Genomic DNA, 22,326 nt, shown 5'->3' with positions numbered 1-22,326 from the left:
GGACTCTATTTACCTTGATTACCTAGAAAATAGTCCAAGTTGATATTTCAGAATCTATGTTCTCTCTCCCAAGGCTCCAATTCCACACTTAACTGAGTTATTCGACAAAATTCACTCAGTGGTCATTTGATAAATATCTACTGAGCACCTGCAGTATGTAAGGCAATGTGCTGGGTATTGTGGGTACAGAAGTAAAGAGATGGCCTCAGCTCCATTTCACTGGAAAGTCAAAAGCTCGCTGAGTTCCCGTTTATTGTCTTTACATCTCAATGAGTTTGTGCACTTCCACATCTACTAAGGTCAAATTCCAACTCCATGAAGTCTTCCTTGACTAATTTGGACTATGGGTCTCACACCAACTCTGCTCTTCTGGAATATCCTGTTTTAAGCTACTACACATTTTCTTTCAAGAGTTGTAACTCACATCTGTTATTGCCTTGAATTAATATTTAAAGTTTTCACTCCATCTGACTTTTCATATATGTTTGTTTTCTCAACTAAATGAAAAGTAAGTTCTTTGAAGCAAGAAACATATGGCCTGAAAAAATTATATGAAAAGTCCTATGAAGGTATAAAAATAAATTGTATTTAACAACTTGCCTTTCTTGAAAAGAATATTACATTAAATGCAGTCCATTGACAAAGTTTCATATACTATGGAAATTAAGTTGGTTATTAATCTAAACCACATTGCTTTATGTTATGATATTAATTGCAATTCCAGTGTAATTTCTAAGAAAATAATTCAAAAATATAGTAAAAGAAAAGCAAGAGAATTAAAATGGTATACTATAAAATGTCTATTTAACACAAAAGAAGGCAGTAATGGAGAAAGAGAGGAACAAAAAGGATATTAGACATACAGAAAACAAAATGATAAGCATAAATCCTGCCTTTTCAGTAATTATGTTAAATGTAAATGAACTAAACATTCTAATCAAAAGACAGATATTGACAGAATGGATTTTTTAACAAATTATCCAACTCTATGGTGTCTGCAAGAGACAGATTTAAATTAAAGATACAAACAGGTTATCAATAGACATATTTTACATTAAAGACAAAAAAAGGTTAAAAGTAAAAAGATGGAAAAAGATATACCATGCAAACAATAACCCAAAAAAGAGCTGTAGACCTATATTAATACCAGACAAAATAGAGTTAAGACAAAGAAGATTTTATAATGATAGAAGAAAGACAAAATAATTTTAAATATGTATGCATCTAATACCAGAGTCCCAAAATACATGAAGCAAACACAGAATTAAAGGAAAAAACACACTATTCAGCAATAATAGTTGGAGATTTCAATAACCCACTTTCAATGATGGATAAAGCAATTACGCAAAAGATCAAAAAGAAAATCGAAGACTTGAAAAACACTGCAAATGGACTGAATATTCGTGTCTGCCAAAATTCATATGTTGAAATTCTAAACCCCAATGTCATAGCATTTGGAGGTGAGGCCTTCAGGAGGTAACTATATCATGATGGTGGAGTCCTTCTATATGGGATTAGTGCCCTTATAAAAGAGACCCCAGAGAGCCCTCTCACCCTCTTTCTGCCATGTGAGAGTACAGCAAGAAGTCAGTAGTCACCAACCTGAAAAAGGGCCCTCACGAAACCCAACCAGGCTGACAGCCTAATCTCAGACTCCCAGCTTCTAGAACTGTGAGAAATAAACTTCTTTTGTTTTTAAGGCACCTAGTCTATGGTACTTTGTTATAGCAGCCAAAACTGACTGAGACAAACATTATAAACCAACTTGACCTAACAGACATTGATAGAACACTCCACCCAACAACAGCACAATACACGTTTTTCTCAAGTACACATGGAACATTCTGCAGGATAAACCATAGTTTAGGCCAAAAAAAGAAGCCTTGGTAAATTTAAAATGATTGAAATCATACAAAGCATGTTCTTCAACCACAATGTAATGAAACTAGAAATCAATAATAAAAATAAAATTTTAGAAGGGGGTTCACAGGAAGGGGATGGGGTATAGAGACTAATAGAAATAAACTTGAAAATTTCACAAATATGTAAAAATTAAATAGCACACTCTTAAAAACCAGTGAGTCAAAAAGGAAATATAACAAGGAAAATTAGAAAATAGTTCGAAATGAATGATAATGAAGACACAATGTGCCAAACTTATGGATGCAGCTAAAGGAGTGCTTAGAGGGAAATGTATAGCTATAAATAGCTATCTTTAAAAAGGAGAAAGATTTCAAATCAATAATCTAACCTTCCATCTTCAGAAACTAGAAAAGAGAAAACTAAAGCCAAAGCACAAGAAAGGAAATAATAAAGATTAGAGTAGAAATGAATGAAATAGAGAAGAGAAAAACAACAGAGAAAATACAAAATTGACAAACCAAAAAAAAAAGGAGAAGACAAATTACTAAAACCAGGAATGAAAGAGGGGACATCACTACTAGGCTTACAAAAATATAGAGGATTATATGGATATACTACGAACAACTGTATGCCAACAAATAATCTAGATAAAATGGACAAACTCCTAGAAAGACACAAACTACTGAAGCTGACTCAATAGAGCAATAGAAAAATCTGAATATCTGAATACAACTACAACAAGCAAAGAAGTTGAATTAGTAATGAAAACGCTTCCCACAAAGAAGGCTCACTGTTGAATTCTATGAAACATTTAAAGAGGAATTGACAATGCTTCACAAACTCATCTAAAAAAATAAGAAGGTAAGGACCACTTCCCAAATCGGTCTATGAGGCCAGCATTACTCCATACCAAAACCAGATCAAGACAAGATGAGAAGAAACTACAGCCCAATATACTGTAGGAATGTAGACACACAAATCTTCAGTACAGATACTAACAAACTGAATCCAACTGTATATAAAAAGGATTATACACCATGACCAAGTGTGATTTATCTTATGAATTCAAAATTTGTTCATCATATGAAAATCAACCAATGTAATACACCACATTAATAGAATGAAGAATAAAAACCACATGATCATCTCAACAGACTGGCAAAAATCCAACAACTTTCCATGATAAAAAACACTCAGAAAACTAAGAAAAGAAAAGAACGTTATCAATTTGATGAAGTTCACCTACTAAAATCCCACAGCTAACATCACACCTAAGGATGAAAGTTTGAATATTAATACTTTCCCCTAAGATCAGAAACATGACAAGGACCTTCATTCTTCTAGCCAACATTGTACTGGATGTCCTAGCCAGAGTAATTAGTCAAGGAAAAGAAATAAAAGTATCCAGATTGGAAAAGAAGTAGAACTATTTCTATTCATAGGTGACATGATCTTATATATAGAAAATCTGAAGGAATTCACAAAAAAAATTATTTAGAACAGAATAAATGAGTTCAGAAAAGCTGAAGGATAGAAGATCAATATGCAAAAATCACTTTTATTTCTATTAACTACAAAAATAAAAGCCAGGTGCAGTGCCTGAAGCTTGTAATCCAAGCTACTCAGGAGGCTGAGGCTGGAGGATTGCTTGAGCCAGGAGTTCAAGGCTGCAGTGAGCTGTGATCATGACACTACACTCCAGCTTGGGTGACAGAGTAAGACTCCATCTCTTTAAAAAAAACCTAAATTTTAGAAATTCAATTTATAATATCAAAAAGAATATTAATATAATACTTAGAAATAAATTTAATGAAAGAAATGCAAGAATTATACATTATTTTTTAAAAAGAACTTAAAGAATGCCTAATTGAAACACATAAAGTTCATGGATTGGATAATTTAATATTGTTAAAATGGCAGTACTCCTCAAACTAATCTACAAATTCAATATAATCCCTTTCATAATCCCTGCTGCTTTTCTTTGCAGAAATTGACAAATTGATCTTAAGACTCATATGGAAATGCAAAGAACGCGGAATACTCAAAATAATCTTGAAAAATAACAAAGTTGGGGAATTCACACTTCCCAATTTCAAAACTTACTGCAAAGCTACAGGAACCAAAATAATATGGTTCTGGCACAAAGTTAAACATATATATCAATTAAATAAAATTGAGAGCCCAGAAATAAACCCCTATATCTATGGCCAATTGATTTTCAACAAGGTGTCAAGACAATTCATTCGAGAAAAAAAATAGTCTCTTCATCAAATGGTCCTGGGACACTGTGCAAAAGAATAAAGCTGGACTCTTACCATTCAACATATACAAAAATGAACTAAATGTGGATCAACAACCTAAGAATAAGAGTGAATACCATAAAACTCTTACAAGAAAACATAAGGGTAACTCTTTATGACCTCAAATTTGGCAATGACATCAAATGCATAAGCAACAAAATTAAAAACTTTTGTGCATCAAGGACATTACCAAGAAAATGAAAAAGTAACCTACAGAATGAGAGGAAATAGTTGCAAATCATACATCAAATAATGGTTTAAATTCCACAATAAATGAAGAATTCCTACCACTCAACAATAAAGAGACAAACTACCCAATTAAAAGATGGGCAAAGAATCTGAATAGGCATTTATTTTCCCCAAGAAAATATACAAATGACCAACAAGCAATTGAAAAGATGTTAGTTAGCATCATTAAGCATGGGGAAATGCAAATTGAAACCACAGTGTGATACCACTTCACACCCACTAGGATGGCTATAATCAAAAAGATATATAATAACAAATGCTGGGAAGGATGTGGAAAATTGGAACCATTATGCATTGCTGGTAGCAAGGTAACATGGCGCAGAACAGTTTGGCAGTTCCTCAAAAAGTTAAGCACACAGTTGCCATTTTCTCCAGCAATTCCACTCTTGGGTGTAATTTGACTTCTTAAGAGAATTTTATTTCTTAATAGAAATCAAAACATATTTCCACACAGAAACTGGTGCATGAATGTTCATAGAAGGATTATTCATAATATCAAAAAAGTGAAGACAACTCAAATGCCCTTCAACTGACGAATGGATCAAAATGTGGTTATAGTATAATAGAATATTATTCAGCCATAGAAAAGAATGAAGTACTGACATATACTGTAACAGGCATAACCCTTGAAAACATTATGTTAAGAGAAAGAAGCCAGACATTAAAGGTTATATATTATATGACTTAATTTATATGAAATGACCAGAATAGGCAAATCTACAGATACAGAAAGTACATTAGTGGTTGTCAGTAGCTCAGAGTTATTGAGGGATGGGGGACAGAAAAATGACAGCTAATGGGTGTAGCATTTCCTTTTGGGGTGATGAAAATGTTCTAAAATTAAATAGTGGTGATAGTTACACAATCCTGTAAATATACTTAAAATCACTGAATTGCACAATGAACTTAAAAGGGTGAATTTTATGGTGTATGAATTATATCTCAATGAGCTTTTATTTTTCAAAAAATCCAGTCCATCTGGAAAACTGGGATGGTATAATTACTATATTCATTTTTTTTTGTCCCTCACAATATATAGCAAGATGCCTTGTACATAGAGGTGCCAATATATATAGAAAGAGGGGAGTTCATAATACATTGCCTTGTTCACAAAATGTTCCAAATAGTAGTTGAAGTTTCTCAAGTGGTTGATAAACTCCTTGAGGCAAAGTCCACATCTTAGATTTCATATATCTCCATCATGATTATACATTACACTGTGATTACATGGAACCCTGAAATACTTACAGGGCTGAAATGCTCAATACCTTGACTACCTTATATATCTCTTGATTGTTCAAGAGGCAACAGCATGCAGTGGTTAAAGGGGAGGACACTGGAGTCAGAATGTCTAGGTTTAAATCCAACTTCTACAACTTAATAATATCATCTGGGACAAATGGCTTAACTTCTTTGTACTTTGGTGTCCTCATCTGTAAGGACAGACAATAATAACGGTAACCACCTTAAAGGGCTGTGTGAAGGCTTAAATGAAGGAAGATATGTAACTCAGTTACTTGAACTGTGGTTAAGGGCTTATTATTCACTTTAACATTTACTGAGCACTGATTTTAATTCTCTGTCTCAAGGGAGGAAAGCAGAGAAAGAAAGGCATGTAAATGAATCAGTGCAGTAAAGTGCCCTCCTGCTCTGAAAGACATTCAAAGAACATAAAAGGGATTCCCAAGGGGTGAGAAATCCTGTGTGTACGTGGGATGGGGCAGGGCATAGGATATCAGGGAAGCTCTTATAGGATAAGTACCACTAGAGCAGAGTGTTTATTTAAATTTTTTGTTAAAGGTATTCATTCACAGGTGGAAGAAGATGGGAAAATAAGGACACTCCAGGCAGAGGAGGTAATGAGACGAAAGCAAGGTTTGTTCATGGAGCTGGGATTAGCTCAGCAGGACAGGAGCACATCTAAGGTGAGAGAAAAGGCTAGCCACGCAGGCAGGAGCCAGATCACAGCAGCCTTGTTCTCCCTCTCCACCAGTGCTGGGTGAATCACCAGGTGAATGGGAACCCTCCCCTTTCCCCTCCAGCAGAGGCACTTGCTTAGGTTGGTTTTGTTTGTGATGGTGCTGTCTCAAAGACCATAGAGCAAAACAGAGCAAGGACTGAATGAACCTCTGCTGGGCTCCAGATGGTTGACTATTTCTAATGCATTCTGGTAATTTTATTGCTGACAAGGCCATTCATTCTTGTTACTGGCCTCCAAGTGGAGGTTTTTCCAAGTTCTTGGTGATCATCAGGAAAAGAATTTCAGGATGCCCCACATAAGCCAAGCAAGCAACAGCTTTTTATTGAAAGCAAAAGTACACTCTCAGAAGAGAAGATGGGCAGGCTTAAAAAGTGCAGATGCCCTGGGAGGATGTACTTTTAGATCTTTTTGTAGTTTTACTAGTTGAGCGGAAGAATATTCAAGACCATGGGGGTTGGCTTTTACTAAGAATTTGTGTGGTAATTCTCAGAATTATGTTCCCTCCCATTTTCTTACTTTATATGGTTGTCTTGGAACTGTCATAATGATTTCAAGGCTGGAGAAATTTTAAAACCACAATGTAAATGATATTGTAATTAGCAAAAGTTCATGTAAGGTGGCAAAGATAGCTCACAAGCCAGTTGGAGCTCACAAGCCAGTTCTTACCTGTGGCTAGCCGCCCATCTAGTTGGCGTCTGCTTGATGACTGTTTACTTTAACACTTGCACCCAATCTGCATACCCCCATCCTGTGTCAGCCCTGTAAGTCTCCTACTCTAATATTCTCACTGGTCAGTCATCATTGTGAACCCAGAGGCTGCAGGACAATTGCTAGGAGTGACAAATTTCCTGGATAAGTGCATCCGCACTTTGCATGAGGCCAGTTTCCCTTGCGTGCTCCCAGCATTATTATTCCCACACTGGGCAACAGAAAGGCTGAAACAAGATGGCAGCTCCCAGAGGAGTCCCCTCAATTACACACAACAAGCATCTGTACTTAAGCCCTCATCATAGGTGATTATGGCCATGGGTTAATCCAGCGGTTCCTCCTGATTAATAGCCTAGAGTACTGAAGAAGCCAGAAGTGACCACAATACTCCAAGTTTTTGGAAAACCCGAGCTGGCTAAGTGTCAGCCTTCCATTAGACCAAACCTTGGTGTGTTGTTTAACCACATCACCCTTTCCTGGAATCCAGCCCTTTGGCTGACACTCTTCTGTGGAGACAGAGTGTTCCTCTTGTGGCTCAGAAATACCATTTAGGTTATTTTCTGCCTCAGCTTTCCCATTGCTCATTCTCTCAGCTTCTTGCAGCCCATTCTTATCTTCTTTTGAAAATGTGCTTGGTCTTTCGCCACTTGTTTCTTCAGCTTATTGTCGCAGAAGTTATTTTAGTGTTTCTTTTCCTCCAAAAGACCTAAAGTACCTCACTTTCTTGCTATTCCCTGATTTCTCAATTTCTCTCTTTCCCTCTGCCCTCTCTTTCTTTCACTCCCTCTCTTTCTAATTGTTTTTAGATTACCCTAGATGAAAACAAGTAGATTAGTCATATTGTGTGATTCATGGCACTCTCACCAGATCCTATGCATGGCCCTCTTATTCAGTTCATGTTTTTTCTAATTGTTTGTTTTTAATAATGTGAAAAGCTTCCATAAATCTAACAACCATTGAGACAGAAACAAGGCTCTCGGCCATATCCCACAGCAGTCCATTTGGTAGCCTACCCCACACCCCCAATGTCCCCCCAAGCAACCATCACTCAGAAGCCCCGGCATTCTGCCTCCTTTAATTTTGTACAGTGTAATTCTAACCACTCCAACTATTCTGTCAAAACTACTCTAGCTTAAGTTTATGAAAGGTATAGTGCTGTATGTACTCTTTTTGTTTTAGTCTTATTTTGTAGATTATTTTTTAGTTTTTATTTTGAAATAAATTCAAACTCACAGAAAAGTTGTAAGCATAATACAATGTCTAATAGCTTTCTCAGAATAGAATATGTTAAAATATAATGCACAATTGATGTTTTATCTATTTTAACATATAATATAATATTATTACTATATTAATATATGATATATGTTATTCTTCAAATCATTTGAAAACATATATCTTGTTTCTTTACTTCTTAATATATCCCTGTGTTTTTCCTAAAAACAAGGAAATTCTCTTATATAACCACAAATGAGGAAATTTAACATTGATCCCATGCTTGTATCTTATCTATAGTCCATTTTTAAGTTTCGTCAATTGTCTCAATAGTATTGTTTAGAGCAGTTTTTTTGAAGAACATTGTCTGGTCCAGAATCACATATTATGTTTGGTTGTTGTGTCTCTTTATTCTTATTTAGCCTTCTTTAATCTGAAACATTTCCTCAGCCTTTCTTTGCTCCTCATGACATTAACATTATGAATGTCTGGTTTTTTTAACATGTCAGTGTGGGTATTTTACTAATGTCTCTCAGTTCCGGTTCTCCTGATGTTTCCTTTTGATTAGATTCGGATTATGCATTTTGAGCAGAAATACCACAAAAGTGATGCTATGTCCTTCTTACTAAATCACACTCAGTGGCCCCTTGTTGGTGATATCAGCTTTGATCCCTTGGCTATGGTGCCTCATTTCTCCAGACTATGTTTGCACATAATTTGGGGAAGTTACTATTTCATTTAATATTACATTGCTAAGATTTATCCATATTGTTACACATCATCTCTCTCCCTTAAGCATTTTCTCTCTCTCCTTCTCTCTCTCTCAGACACGTACATTTTATCCTTTTATTTCCTTTTTTCTTTTCTTTTCTTTTCTTTTTTATCACATCTTTCATTCTTCAGCTATATTCTTACTCAAAATGAATTTAGGAGGCCGGGCATGGTGGCTCACGCCTGTAATCCTAGCACTTTGGGAGGCCGAGGTGGGCGGATTGCTCAAGGTCAGGAGTTCGAAACCAGCCTGAGCGAGACCCCGTCTCTACCAAAAATAGAAATAAATTAATTGACCAACTAAAAATATATATACAAAAAATTAGCCGGGCATGGTGGCGCATGCCTGTAGTCCCAGCTACTCGGGAAGCTGAGGCAGTAGGATCGCTGAGCCCCAGAGATTGAGGTTGCTGTGAGCCAGGCTGACGCCACGGCACTCACTCTAGCCTGGGCAACAAAGTGAGACTCTGTCTCAAAAAAAAAAAAAAAAATGAATTTAGGAGTATACAACTCCTAGCTAAAGTACATACTTTTGTTCAATTACTGCAGACTAAATGTCCAAAGATTGATATATAATGTGCCAAGAATATGTGTTCTTATGAAAATGGGTAGCATGGAAAAGAAGTGGTTACCAAAGAGATCCAAAAGGGATCCTTCACCTTTTACTCATTCGACCAAGCAAACTGTCAACATTTATTAACTGAGTGACTATTATGTTCCTAGCACCTCCCTTGACTAGATGGGGGCATACAAAGTGCAAAACTACAACGGACTTACAAGCCTGAGGCTCTGCCTCCCAGCAGCAGTGGGCATCTTTCTCATGCTTCAAGGCAAAGCTGAAATGTCACCTCCTCTGTACAGCTACCCCTTACTGCTCCTACCTTAAGTACGTAACTGGGTACCTGCTATCTTCCAAACACAGTATTAGATGCTTTCATCACAGTCATTCTGAAAGGTAGGTGTTACCATCCGCACGTGTCCAGTGAGTAGACTTGAGAATTGAAAATTTAAACAAAAGGCTTAGATGTAGCCACACAGCTGTTATGGGGCAGGGCCAATGGGTACCCAGGCCTGACTTCAAAGTTGATTGGCCTTCTCACCATCCTACAATAGGCCCTAGATGGCTAGGCACAGTGACTCACGCCTGTAAACCTAGCTCTGGGAGGCTGAGGCAGGAGAATCGCTTGAGCTCAGGAGTTTGAGACCAGGCTGAACAAGAGTGAGACACCGTCTCTACTAAAAATAGAAAAAAAATTATCCAGGAAACTAAAAATAGAAAAAATTAGCCAGGTGTGGTAGTGCGCACCTGTAGTCCCAGCTACTGGGGAGGCTGAGACAAGAGGATTGCTTGAGCCTAGGAGTTGGAGTTTGCTGTGAGCGAGGCTGATGCCATAGCATTCTAGCCTGGGCAACAGAGCAAGACTCTGTCTCAAAAAAAAAAAAAAATGGGTGCTGAGAGAGTTAAGTGCTTTTTTCCTGAAAACTCTTATAACATCTTTTTTCTAGCTCAATTACAGTGGTTATCACACTGTATTATATTTAGTTATAGTCACATCCCTCCCCTGAGATGGATTTTGAGGTACTTGAGCATAAGAATTAAGTCTTGTTCATCTTTGAGTTCCCAGAATTTAGCAGAGTAACTGTTAATATAGTCAATCCATATTACATTATTCACAGATTACCTATTTGATAATTCACTACAATTTGTCACCCCAAATCAATATATAGGGCACTTTTGTGGACATGTGCATGCACAAAGCAGTGAAAACCTTGAGCTGCCCGATGTGCATGTTCCCAGCTGAGGTTAAAACAAGGCTTTGCACTGCTTTCTCATTTCAGCTCTCATATCATATACAATTGTCTGTTTTGCAATCTATTTATTGCCATGTTTTTCACACTTTTGTGCTTTTTTTTTGGTGGTTTCACTATTTAAAATGGCCCCAAGTATGGTGCTGAAATGTTGTCCACTGTTTCTAAGTGGGAAAAGGCTGTGATGTTATTTAGAGAAAAAATACGTGTTAAATGAGCTTTGTTCAGGCACAAGTTATAGCACTGCTGGCCGTAAGTTCAATGTTAATCAAGTAGATAGTAAATAAGGTATCATTAAACAGAAACATACATAAAACAAGATTATGCATAGGTTGGTTGACAAAAATGTTGTGGCCAGAGACTCGAAGGAACCTAACCCTGTATTTTCCCTAGGAGAAATGACTCAGTATTCACTAATTCAGTGTTTGTGGCAACTTTGTAGAACATTGACTACCACAAATAAAAACCAACTGCAATCGGTGATCACTAAATGTATGATGAAAGAATGAAAGAAAGAAGGTACATGTTATAGAAATGATGTTAACAGGTGAAAAGCTGCTTCATAAACCCAGATGAAGCCAAACAGATATACAAATAGAATTCTATACTGATATAATAAAGAAGTGCTGGACTACAAAGTCTAGGCCAAAATCACATTATCATATAATAAGGATAACATACAAAGATGAAGGGTTTATGGATGTACACTTCCTATTCAGTGGGAAGAAAATGTTTTGTGACATCTTCTTTCCCAAAGAATGAATATTTATTATGCAAATTCAAGTATATCTGGCTGCTCTGAACTTAATACTCCATAATTGATAACTTTTATCTTGACATCTCCCTGAGCATATTAAAAATCTGTTTTATGTTTGTAAAAATATAATAATGCTACATTTTGTACCATAAGAGTTTTCAAGGCCAGGTGTGGTGGCTCGCACCTATAATCCTAGCACTCTGGGAGGCCGAGGCAGGTGGATCATTTGAGCTCGGGAGTTCAAGACCAGCTTGAGGAAGAGTGAGACCCCGTCTCTACTAAAAATAGAAAGAAATTAGCTAGACAACTAAATACACACACACACATACATATATATATTTAGCCAGGCATGGTGGCACATGCCTGTAGTCTCAGCTACTCGGGAGGCTGAGGCAGGAGGATCACTTGAGCCCAGGAGTTTGAGGTTGCTGTGAGCTATGCTGACGCCACGGCACTGTAGCCCAGGAAACAGAGTGAGACTCTGTCTCAAAAAAAACCAAAAAACAGTTTTCAAGAGCTCACTATAACTCTTTCCCAAATGGTTTGTTATTAAATTTTTTCTTATAAAATAGCACAGCATGATTATCTTCACTTTAAAAATAAAAACGTGCTAGAATATTTATCTTTGAGCTTTTTGTAAAGCAAGCAGAAGGAATTTGATTGACTTTATAAGCCAGATCCTACACTGTGGCAGGAAGGGAGTGGGCCTGACCTGCCAGTTCCTTACCCACGTGACATAACATTACGGCTCAAATGGAACAGACATGAGTTTACAAAATACATGGTTTCAGTAACTCCAGAGCTTTGGGACACAGATTTCTTTCTTCAAGATACGTAGCTCATGTAACCATAATCATCATCGGTGGTGGGGAATTTTAAAAACAGAGCGTCCCTGAAACCTTCCAGACTTAGTTATACCACAGCTAAATCAGGTGATTACAACACATGATTTGCATCCCACAAAAAATGAAATGTTTACAAAAACAAGACTCCCAAAGGATAAAGTAGCCTTTTCTCAAAATCCATTCAAATTTTTAAGCCTATCTTTCTATGTTTTGTTTGACCTAACTGCTGTGTTTCCTACTCTAAAATAAAAAGTTCATACAAACACACATAGAATTTTCACATCTAAGTTTCCGGGTTCTGATATACTTTAAATGCAATTTTGTCTTGGTAGATGTAGAACATAAATCAAGTGTATTACCATAGTGACGTATACCTACATTTTTTATTATGGAAATTTTCATCATACACACAAATGGTAGAAGGAATAGTACAACAAACTACCAAGTACAAATCACTCAGCTTTAAAAATTATTAAGTAGTAGTGATTACTTTTTGAATACGAAGAAAAGATTACACAGCATCCTGACTTGTCCTGCCCACAGTTACAATAAACAACACCACAACCACAAATGCTGGATGCTACAGAATATGATCTGTTTAACCTGAAAACACATTAATTGTCCAGCTGGTTACAGCAGCTTTCCTAAATCCCTTGAATAATAAAATCAATGCCAAAAATTCATGTGGATTATTAAAAATATGATTTTGAAGTAAGAGATTTTTCTTTTATTATTTATAAAGTTGTGCATCTTCATTTTATAAGATTTGCAAATGCAATCACATAAATTTGCATATGGATAGATGTATGATATTATGAAATATATTTCTTTGGTATGATAATAGTGTTACAGTTTGGTAGGAATATTACTTTATCTTTAGGAGATGCATAATGAAGTGTTTGAGGTAGAAATGCTATAATGTCTGTGGCTTGTTTTCAAATGGTTCAGCAAAATTGTGTATGTGTGTGACACACAGACAGAGAGACAGAGAAACAGTGAGAGACAGGAAGATCAGAGGTTGGCAAATTTTCTCTGTAAAGGACCAGATAGTAAATGTTTTAAGCTTTGGAGACCAAGAAGCAAAATCAAAGCTATTTTGTAGATACCTACACAACATTTACATTTTAAATGTTGCTGTTTAAAATGTAAAAACCCTTCTTAGTTCAGAGCTGTACAAAAACAGGTGATGGGCCAGGTTTGACCTGTAGCCATAATTTGCCATCTCCTAAATTAGATAGGTAGATACATAGATGGGTCAGTCAAATATGGAAAAATGTTAAGAATTGTTGGATCTAACTAGAGGTTACACGGATGTCCAATGTACTAGTCTTTCAAATTTTCTGTATTTTTGAAGATATTTATAACAAAAATTGTGGGAAAATGCAAATACATAAAAATATAATGAAAATAAGGCCAGGGTCAGTGGTTTACACCTACAATCCTAGCACTCTGGGAGGCCAAGGCAGAAGGATCACTTGAGGTCAGGAGTTTGAGGTTGCAGTGAGCTATGATGATGCCATTGCACTCTACCTGGGGCAACAGAGGTAAATATCATCCATAATGGTAGCACCTAGAGAGTAACACCATCAATATCTTGGCAGATTACCTTTTATTTGTAGTTCCTTCAGTTTGTGTTTTCCTTCCACTTATGATGAGTTCCTACTCCATGTAAAATTTTATATATTGCCATTTTTATTTAACATTTATCCATAAGCATTTTCACATCATCATCATATTAATAGACACATAATACTCTATTAAACAAATGCTTAAAACGCTCGAACTATTTCCCAATCATTGAACATTTAGATCATTTCTAATTCTTCACCTTTATAAATATTTCTTAATGTAATTTTAATCTATTAATGCATTTCCTTCTTAAGAAAAGACCCTTAGTTATAATCAGTCTAAATAAAGCAATTTATTTGTGTGAATTTTTTTTTTTGGTGGAGAAGATAGAGAAAACATGATAAAAATTGATGGTTAATATTGCTAGAAAGCATTCCATATCTTAACGTCCTTGTAAATTAGCTACCTTGAGAGGATAACTAATAATATGAATAAGATCAATGAAGACAGCTTTTTTTATTGTGGTAAAATAGGCATAATATAGACTTTACCATTTGTAAGTGTACTATGTAATAGCATTAAGTTCTTTCACAATGTTGTGTAACTATCACCACCATCTATCTCCAGAAATTTTTCATAATTCCAAATGGAAACTCTATTCTTATTAAACAATAACTCCTCATTACCCTCTCCCCTCAGCCTCTGGTAACCTTTATTATACTTCTGTCCTATGAATTTGCCTGTTTTAGGTGTCATATATAAGTTGAATCATACAGCTACTTGTCCTTTTGTGTCTAGTTTATTTCACTTAGCAAAATACCTTCAAAGTTCATCCATGTTGTAGCATTTATCAGAATTTCATTCCTTCTCAAGGCTCAACTATACTCTACTGTACATATGTATCACTTATGCTTTTTCAGTCATCCACTGAGGGACACTTCATTTGCTTCCACCTTTTGGCTTTTGTGAATGATGCCGCCAGGAACGTGGGTGTACGAGTATCTCTTTGGAACCCTGCTTCCCATTCTTTTGAGTATGTATACCTAGAAGTGGCATTGCTGGCTCATATGGTCATTCTATGTTTAACCTTTCAAGGAACCGCCAAATTGCTTTCCAAACAAAGATATTTGACAATAGATGTTGAGCATTAATGATTCTTTTCTTCTCAATGTTTGTTGACTTGCTGGCCCAAAAGGCCAGATGGTAATCTGGCCCTGGGATCTGTCCATCCTCATCTTCCACGCTTCATTGAAGTCTCACTGGCTGCTTGCCCATTTCTGGCTCTTCCTGGAACATTCTTCCCAGATGTGCACAGGGTCCAGACCTCACTTCCTCAGGGCTCTGCTTCCATGTCTCTTCTCCAGAGGCCAGACTGCATTGACCACTCTTTCCAGAGTAACTGGAATACCTCGTCACTCTCTCTCCTAACTTCCTACCTGTGTTCTCTTTCTAGTGCTTACTACTACCCCATCTACCATATGCTTATTTGTCATCTAGATGAATGTAAGCTTCAGGAGGACAGGAACTTTGTCTACAATGCTCACTGCTGTGACCCTTATACAGAGACTCACACTTAGTAGTTGTTCAGTAAATATTTGTTGGATAATAGAATAAATGAATACCAGCCTGTGGCCCAGCTATTAGTCAACACTTGCCCTTGATTTTCTAAAAAGACAGATCTCATCCAGGACTTCTTAGAGTCCTGTGTTTGGTGTATGTGCTGTATTTGCGATTGTGCTACACAGTAATTCCTTCTATACATCTACTATGTGTGCGAGTTAAACCACATATTTTGTGATGAATTTTTTTCTATTTTCTATTTTGAAAAAACTTAAAACTATGAAAAAGTTACAAGACTAGTACAGTGAACATTATATAACTTCTACCCAGGGTAACAGTGGACACAATTGATTTATCTCACCCCCCCCCCCCGCTCCATATATTCATTGTCATTGTTATTCTGAGAATCTTGACATTACTCTTGAATGTCTTGCTAAAACATTTGAAAAACACTGAAGAGCTGACTTCCTCAGGGTTTCTGATTTTCACATTAAATGTCCTCTGAGACCTAAATGGCCTTGAGTGGATCAGTTAAATGACGTCCAGGGGTGGGGGACGTTAACAAACCCAGGAGCTTTATTTAAGGATAAGGTCAAAATAATTTTTTGCAACCAAAAGTTATCATGTATTGGAAGCTAGAGTTAATAGTCCTCTGATGTTTCCTAGGATTACCCTATAAGGAAACACACACAGGGAAAGAAAGAGATTTATGCTCCAAACGCACTCTGCCAAAATGCACATGTGACAAGTTAGTGTCACATCATGCCTCCATTGAAATTTAACTTTTTCTTTATGCAATTTTGCTCTGACTCCATCCTCATCTCAGCTGTGTGGGAAAACTCACCAAATCCCTGTGCAAATAGGACAGCTGACTTAGATGTTTTCCTTTAACTCAACTGCCATCTAGTGTGAAGAAAAGAGAATTCTGGGCTCTGTTAAGAATGTGTGTTATTTGCTTGTACATCTGAATCAAATCTGTTCTATTGCAGAACAAACTCTGGGAAACCGTAGCTACCATGATCTTCTTGCTTTGCACTAGAGTAAGTAAAATGTCTAAGAATAAAAAAATCATACTTCAAAAATTAAAACATATTTCACATTATCCTGAAGACACATTAGGCAATAAGGCTTGGTTTGTCCAGTAACCCTTGGGCCCATTTGGCCTCACCAAGAAGTCCCCCACCGTCCCTTTTCACCGGTCATGTGTTCAGATCTTTAGCATGACTTATCCGTTATGCCTGCTGTTCGTGCAGTGGCTGCTTCTCCTTACCTGTGCTGGAATGTGAGCTCCAAAAGGGCAAGGCGTTTTGCATTTTTTTTTCCTGTTTTGTTCACCGATATATCCCAAGTGACTAGATCAAAGCCTGGCGTATACAGAATAAGCATTTAATAATTATTTATTGGATAAATGAAAAATGAATTAAGGAAGGAATGATGGCAGCCACTCTAAAAATGGGTGAGAATGTGTATGAGGGGACTTTAAAAAATTTGCAGAAAATGGAATTAAAAGATAAAAATAAAAACATAGACTTTATTTCTCAACATAAGCTCTATCAGGCTCAAGACACTTTGGTTTTTGTGTGTGTGGTTCTTTTTCATTTTTTTACTTATTTTTATTTTTTTATTTTAGCGTATTATGGGGGTACAAGTGTTAAGGTTACTTATATTGCCCATGGCCCCCTCCCCCCTCGAGTAAGAGCTTCAAGCGTGTCCATCCCCCAAACGTTGCACATCTTACTCGTTGTGGTTGTATATACCCATCCCCTCCTCCCCTCTCCCATCCTCCCGACACCCGATAAATGTTACTCCTATATGTCCACTTTGGTGTTGATCCATTAATACCAATTTGCTGGTGAGTACATGTGGTGCTGGTTTTTCCATTCTTGAGATACTTCACTTAGTAGAATGGGTTCCAGCTGTATCCAGGAATATACAAGAGGTGCTATATCACCATTGTTTCGTAAAGCTGAGTAGTATTCCATGGTATACATATATCACATTTTATTAATCCACTCATGAATTGATGGGCACTTGGGTTGTTTCCACAACTTTGCAATTGTGAATTGTGCTGCTGTATACATTCGAGTGCAGGTGTCTTTTTCATAAAGTGACTTTTGATATTTTGGGTAAATGACCAGTAGTGGGACTGCTGGATCAAATGGTAGATCTACTCGCATCGCTTTGAGGTATCTCCATATTGCTCTCCACAGAGGTTGAACTAGTTTGCAGTCCCACCAGCAGTGCAGGAGTGTTCCTCTCTCTCCGCATCCACACCAGCATTTGTTGTTTGGGGGCTTTTTGATAAAGCCCATTCTCACTGGAGTTAAGTGATGTCTCATTGTGGTTTTGATTTGCATTTCCCTGATGATTAGAGATGTTGAGCATTTTTTCATATGTTTGTTGGCCATTATCAAGACACTTTGTAAGCGATGATACCAGCCATTTAGTCCTGGGAATATAGCCAGGTCAGTGGGATCTTTTTTTATATTATTAACTGAAGAAAATGGGTGTCCTTTAAAGATTTTTTTAAGATTAGGAAACAAAAATAAGTCGAAAGGAGCCAAATCGGGACTGTAATTTGGATCCCTAATAATTTCCATCGAAATTCTTGCAAAATTCCCCGTGTTTGAAGACAGGAATGAGCAGGAGCATTGTCCCAGTGAAGAAGGACTCCCTGGCGAAGCTTTCCCAGGCAATTCTCTGCTAAAGTTTTGGCTAATTTTCTCAAAACACTCCCATAATAAGTAGATGTTATCCTTCTTTGGCCCTCCAGAAAATCAACAAGCAAAATGCCTTGAACATCCCCCAAAAAACCATTGCCATGATTTTTGCTCTTAACGTGTCCATTTTTGCTTTGACTGGACAATTCCATCTCTTGGGCCATTGTTTTGATTGTGCTTTGTCTTCAGGATTGTACTGGTGAACCTGTGTTTCATCTCCTGCTTTCTGTGTTTGTTTGTTTTGTTTTTAGCTTTTTTTAGGGGGGGAGGTTGTTTTGTTTTGAGACAGAGTCTCACTCTGTCACCCTGGGTAGTATACAGTGGCATCATTGTAGCTCACCACAACCTCAAATTTCTGGGCTTAAGTGATAGTCCTGCTTCGGCCTACTGAGTAGCTGGGACTATAGGCACACACCACCACCCCTGGCTAATTTTTTCTATTTTTAGTAGAGACCGGGTCTTGCTCTTGCTCAGGCTGGTCTTGAATGACTTCAAGCAATACTCCCGTCTCAGCCTCCTGAGTAGCTAGGATTACAGGCACGAGCCACCGCACTCAGCTTGTTTTTGTTTTTTGTTTGCTTGTTCTTGCTCTAGGCCAATATAACTGGTATGTTCTTGCTTCAATTTTAGCAGAATTCATGTTGCTCTAATAGGAGCTCTTTTCAACCTGATGTCCTACCCTTCTTAGTGCCTCAAACTATTAATAAAGCCTGTTCAGAAATGTTGCAATAAGTTAGTATGAGTTTATTTTGGTGCAAAAAAGTTATGAAATCCATGCATAGTTTTTCCATAACATGCATTTTCCACGAACTTTTTCTGCAACATTTGTTTTGCTTTGTGACTGATAGCGTCTTGGCATCACTCTTAGGCGAGCACATTTTCATTTGCAGGCCACTCCCTGACCTTTGACAAGTGATTCTCTTCTGGAGAGATGAGCACTGTCACTTCTTAGAAATTGTTGGCTATGCTTCCCACAGTAACACTTCAAATAAACATTGCTTCTGTTTATCAAAAACAAAGATAGAAACCATGTATTGCTAGGCATTACATGACTAGACATTACATAACGTTATCTGTGCATCAAAGACAGAGATATCAATAGGAATCTTGTAACGCTAGAATCAAATCACGTTTTAGGAACCATAAGGCAACCTAGACAAGATTTGGCTTCTCACTTTCAAGCTAAATCTTGGACATACTGTTCTAAAGTAAGAAAAGCAAGTCATAAAAGGTTGCTTTGCTTTCTTCCTACCTAATATCTAGCTAAAATCTCTTCTTCCTCCACGTTTTCCTCCCTGTAAATTATACTAGACGTCTTCATAACTTCCCAGCCCCTGGCTCATACAGATAAAGTGATAACTGTGCATTTTAAACCCTGACTCTCAGTATAACGAAGAATTCTGAAGAACTCATTTTAAAAATGACTTGGGGGCCGCTGCACAGGAGCGTCTTGGACCCGCTGGGGGGGGGGGGGACCGCCGGAGGCCTCCGCGCTGCGTGGCTGGGCCAGCGTGTCCCCTGCAGGGCGGCCCGAGCGTGGTGCATGGTGCGTGGTGCGCTGCTGCGCCCTGGCCTCTCCCGGGTGCGGATGGGAGCCCTCCTGCAGCCCTAGCAGGAGGGTGCTGGAGGACCACCCAGGCTTAGGAGTGAGTTGGCGTTTAATGACTGCTTCAGTTTGAGCTACCCTGGCAACCCTCACCCAGGGGACTTAATTGAAGTGTTCTGTCCTGGCTATCAGCACTAGGCGCTGTACTTGGGTGACGGTTATGTTACCAATATAGCGCCTGCAGATGGCATTCTCACGCCGTTTACTAGCGCCAAGTCGGTATTCAGCACAAAGGCTCTGGTGAAGGCTCTGGTGAAGGCGCAGCTCTTGAAGGATGTTGTGGGAAAAGACACGTATAGAGTAAACAATAAACACAATGAAACATTCCTCCCTCTCCCCGTGGAAAAAGTCATGCAACGGTCAGAGTTTGTTATGGGACACGAGGTGGCATATGATTTATTTGTCAACAACTGTGAGCATTTTGTGACTTCACTTGGACATGGAGAAGGCGTTTCAGAGCAGGCCAACCGAGCTGTAAGTACTGTGGGTTTGTGTCAGCTGCTGTTGGTGCCTTCTCATTCCTGGGCTTATTTCCAAAAGGACAAAGAGCAAAATACTATTAACAATTTGCCTAAGAGATATTGGAACTGAAGGAATTTATGAGGAAGGAAAAAAAAACTGAGATGAATACTCATTTTCAATGCATTATTATTGTTCCAAATTCCAATGATGGATGGCAGGCTCTTTAATAAATTGATTACTGATATTATCTAAAAAAAATAAAATTAAATTAAAAACTACTTGGGAATAAGAATATTACATGAGAATATATCTAAATCTTTATAAGGGGATATAGAAAAGGAAAGTTTAAGGAAGACAGTTTTCCATCTGAAATTTGACAAATATCTGTGGGAAGCTGACACACTTCATTACACTAATTGGAGGCATTAGAAGAAGCTCACTTCACTACTTAAAAATGAAGAAGAAATAATTTTTTTTCAAATATGAATGGGTTGGTTTCTACTGGATGGAGACACCAAGGCTGGTTTGGAAATGTGGCTCTTGAGGCATGCTTGTGGATGATGCTGCCCATTCCTCTTATATGAGGTACCTAGAGTAGAGACATGTGGAAGACATTGTCAGGAACTAGGGAGGCAGGAATGGGGAGCTATTCTTTAGTGGGTATAGAGTTTCAGTTTTGGAAGGTGAAAAAGTTCTAGAAATGGATAGTGGTGATGATATACTAATAATGTGAATGTATTTAATGCCACTGAACTGTGGACTTAAAAATGGATAAGATGGTAAAATTTATGTATATCCTACTACGATTTAATCTTTTTCTTTAATGAAAACGAAATTCCTCTTAGCCTGATTGTAGAACTAAGAATATCTTTCTATGATTCTCTCCCACCCTTAATGGTCCAAGGCCAGCAGGTTGCAGTGAAATCATTAGGGCATCTCGAGGCTCTTTTCGTAAATACTGCAACTTACCCAGCGTCCTGTGTTCCCCACTTTGGTCCATGGAGGAAAGAGCTCCCTCCAACACTTCCACCTCTAGGCCAAGTGCTAGGAGGAGAGTTTCCATTCCAATTCCTTGCCATGCCAAAGGAAGAGAAGCACCTACTCTGATTGATGAGGGCTGACCTGCACCCAGCATGCTTCCTGCATGGGCAAGGTACAGGGTTAGAGTGCACTGTGTCTGTCCTTATCTTTGTGTGGTAAGCAGACTGAGCCAGGCTCAGCTCCATAAATCCATAATTCCCCTTCTGTTCCACCTCCTCTGCCTGTGCCTGGGTATAGGTCAGATTGGCCTCATAGAATGGACCAACCCTGCTGAATTCAGTTTCAGGGGACAAAGTAGGAGGCTTCCCTCAAGCCTGGCAATGGAAAGCCCTTATCTTAGCTTCACAAGAGCTGGCCTGGACTGAGGGCTTTACTGGATGCAAAATGAGATTTGACACTCATCTGGATCTCAGGTTTTCCAGCCTCTTCTCCTGTGGCAGGAAATGGGGGCAGGATGAAAGGGTAGCTGACAAAGGTCTCATTCCCCCAAAATCACCATGAAATGGCCTTCTAAAAGATAAGAAAAGTAAGACATTCTAGACAAAAAAAAAATTCTTTTCAATTGAGTACATTTGGCTTTATACAAAAGTCACCTTCTTTGTCTCTGCTTTATCCAAACTGGTAATTTCCTAATTACCATTAGTCCATGAGCCTGCATTAGAGAAATATTTGAGGAGCATCTTCCAAATGCTTTTTGCTCTAAAATTCTATGATGCTAATAAAGTGTTGCTTCTGCTTCTACCACCTGTCCCAGAACCCAGGTTATTGAAAGAGAACATTAGGGGAGAAACTAGGATTTGGTGCCTTTCAGAGTGCTTTGTACAGATAAATACTCAACAAATAAAAAATATACAGCCTGTCCTCACATGT

At 37.8% G+C, this 22,326-nt stretch overlaps 1 pseudogene; it reads left to right on the top strand.

Annotated features, from left to right (window-relative positions):
- The first annotated feature begins 1,327 nt into the window (after nt 1-1,327).
- Nucleotides 1,328-20,516, top strand: LOC105855613 (phospholipase A and acyltransferase 1 pseudogene; annotated as a pseudogene).
- The last annotated feature ends 1,810 nt before the right edge of the window (nt 20,517-22,326 follow it).

The sequence above is a fragment of the Microcebus murinus genome, chromosome 12, assembly GCF_040939455.1.
Source record: "Microcebus murinus isolate Inina chromosome 12, M.murinus_Inina_mat1.0, whole genome shotgun sequence".
NCBI lineage: Eukaryota > Metazoa > Chordata > Mammalia > Primates > Cheirogaleidae > Microcebus > Microcebus murinus.
The sequence above is the reverse complement of the archived record's forward strand: the minus strand, read 5'-3'. Positions and strand labels throughout refer to the sequence as shown.